Consider the following 3,060-nt stretch of genomic DNA (forward strand, 5'->3'; position numbering starts at 1 on the left):
ACTAATCTTTGATAAAGCAGGAAAAAACATCCGGTGGAAAAAAGACAGTCTCTTCAATAAATGGTGCTAGGGAAATTGGACAGCTACATGCAAAAGAATGAAACTTGACCACTCCCTCACCCCATACACAAAGATAAACTCCAAACGGATGAAAGACTTCGATGTGAGACACGAATCCATCAAAATCCTAGAGGAGAACATAGGCAGAAACTTCTACAACATTGGCCAAAGCAACCTTTTTCATGACACATCTCCAAAGGCAAGAGAAACAAAAGATAAAATGAACTTGTGGGACTTCATCAAGATAAAAAGCTTCTGCACAGCCAAGGAAACAGTCAAAAAAACTGAGGCAGCCCACGGAATTGGAGAATATATTTACAAATGATACTACAGATCAAAGACTGGTATCCAAGATCTACAAAGAACTTCTCAAACTCAATACGTGAGAAACAAATAAACAAATCATTAAATGGGCAGAAGATATGAACAGACACTTTTCCAATGAAGACATACAAATGGCTAACAGACACATGAAAAAGTGTTCAAAATCATTAGCCATCAAGGAAATTCAAATCAAAACCACACTGAGATACCACCTTATGCCAGTTAGAATGGCAAAAATGGACAAGGCAAGAGACAACAACTGTTGGAGAGGATGTGGAGAAAGGGGATCCCTCCTACATTGTTGGTGGGAATGCGAGTTGGTACAGCCACTCTGGAAAACAGTGTGGAGGTCCCTTAAAAAGTTAAAAATTGAGCTACCCCATGATCCAGCCATTGCACTACTGGGTATTTACCCCAAAGATAGAGACGTAGTGAAGAGAAGGGCCATATGCACCAATGTTCATAGCATCATTGTTCACAATAGCTAAATCGTGGAAGGAACCAAGATGCCCTTCAACAGATGACTGGTTTAAGAAGTTGTGTTCCATATATACAATGGAATATTACTCAGCTATCAGAAAGAACGATTTCTCAACATTTGCTGCAACATGGACCGCACTGGAGGAGATAATGTTAAGTTAAATAAGTCAAGCAGAGAAAGACAATTATCATATGGTTTCTCTCATCTATGGAACATAAGAACTAGGAAGATTGGTAGGAGAAGAAAGGGATAAAGAAAGGGGGTAGTCAGAAGGGGGAATGAAGCATGAGAGACTATAGACTCTAAGAAACAAACTGAGGGCTTCAGAGGGGAGGGTGGTGGGGGAATTGGATAGGCTGGTGATGGGTAGTAAGGAGGGCACGTATTGCATGGTGCACTGGTTGTTATACGCAACTAATGAATCATTGAACTTTACATCAAAAACCAGTGATGTACTGTATGGTACTAACATAATATAATTAAAAAAATTAAAAAGTAATGATTCTTAGGGATACATGCACACCGATTTTTATGACAGCATTATCAACAATAGTCAAATTATGGAAAGAGCCCACATGTCCATTGACTGATGAATGGATAAATAATATGTGGTATATACGTACACTGTAATAGTACTCAGCCATAAGAAGAATGAAATCTTGCCATTTGTAATGATGTGGATGGAGCTAGAGAGTATTAAGCTAAGTGAAATAGGTCAGTCAGAGAAAGACAAATAAGGTATGATTTCACTCATATGTGGTATTTGAGGAACAAAACAAATGAGCAAAAGGAAAAAAAAAAACCACAGAGAGAGAGAGGTAAACCAAGAAACAGACTCTTAACTATAGAGAACAATCTGATGGTCACCGGAGGGGAGGTGGGTGGGGAGATGCGTGGGAGGATGGGTTACACAGGTAATGGGAATTAAGGAGTGCTCTTGTTATGATGAGCACTGGGTGTTTTAAGTGGTGAGTCACTAAATTCTATACCTGAAGCTAATATTACACTGTGATGTTAACTAACTGGAATTTCAGTAAAAATTTGGAGGAAAAAAAACTAATGCATGCTTCAGTGTCCTGAAATAGGTGTTTAAGAATATTCATAACAGTATTATTAGTTATATCCCAAAGTAGGAAGTGCTCCAAATGGCCATTAGTAGAAAGGATAAATAAATTAGAATATTATTACACAGAATAGTATATAGTAAAGAAAAAGAAGAAACCACTACTACATACAATGTCATGAATGAATTTCACAAATGTAATGTTGTTGTTTTAAAGTTCATTTATTTACTTATCTCTACACCCAATATGGGGCTCAAATCCATGACTGGGAGATCAAGAGTCACATGTTCCCCCATCTGAGCCAGCCATGCATTCTGGGAAAAGTTTTCAATTAGCAATAATCACACCTTAGATAAACTTCGTTGGCTGTGATACTGGCACTGTGCAATGCTACAAATGTAACATTGTTGAAAAGAAATCAGATGTTAAAGAATATATACCATGTGATTCTATTTAAATAATGTTTGAAACAGGGAAATTTATTATATTTGATGTCATATAGTTGGTTACATCTAGAAGGAGAGAAGAATGATTGGCATGGGGTACAAGGAAAGACTTCTGAGGTGCTAGTAACATTTCATTTTTTAACCTGTGTGGTGGCTGTGTTAACTTTGTGAAAATTCTTCAGGTTGTGTGGTTTTAATCTGAGTACTTTTCTTTATGGAAATCTTTCTTTAATAAGAAGTTTATTTAAAAAATACATATATATGTATATATTTGGTTTTGCCTTTTTTGATCTTGAAGTGGAATCAAACTGCACATATTCTTAAATGATTTTTTTTCATTTAATGTTTTTATTCTGGAATTATACATTATATATTTATTTTATATGTTTATATATGCAACTAGAGTTAGATCATTAGATCTCTGTATGATCATTATCGTGTTTGAGGAAAATCACTCCTGCTGTTATTTGGGAAACAGATCTGAGAGGGAAAAACCAGCAACAAGGAAACATGTTAGAAGATGACTGCCAAAATTTTGAAGAAATTAGGGTGACCTAAGGCAGTGGGAAGAACAATGACAATGGGTCCTGAAGTTTAAGAAATGTTCTTGTAGCATTCCCATAAGAGCTGGTAAACTAATGGGATATTGGAGGTAGTAAAAAATAAAAGTTCTAAGGTAATTTCC

General features: G+C 36.2%; 1 non-coding gene across 1 annotated transcript; it reads right to left on the minus strand.

The window, feature by feature from the left end:
* Positions 1-2,187: 2,187 nt before the first annotated feature.
* On the minus strand, positions 2,188-2,321 carry LOC121102319. The gene has a single exon (XR_005834440.1). It is a non-coding gene; the product is annotated as a U4 spliceosomal RNA (small nuclear RNA).
* Between the last annotated feature and the right edge of the window lie 739 nt (positions 2,322-3,060).

This window comes from Ursus maritimus, unplaced genomic scaffold (genome assembly GCF_017311325.1).
Source record: "Ursus maritimus isolate PB19 unplaced genomic scaffold, ASM1731132v1 scaffold_13, whole genome shotgun sequence".
Lineage (NCBI taxonomy): Eukaryota > Metazoa > Chordata > Mammalia > Carnivora > Ursidae > Ursus > Ursus maritimus.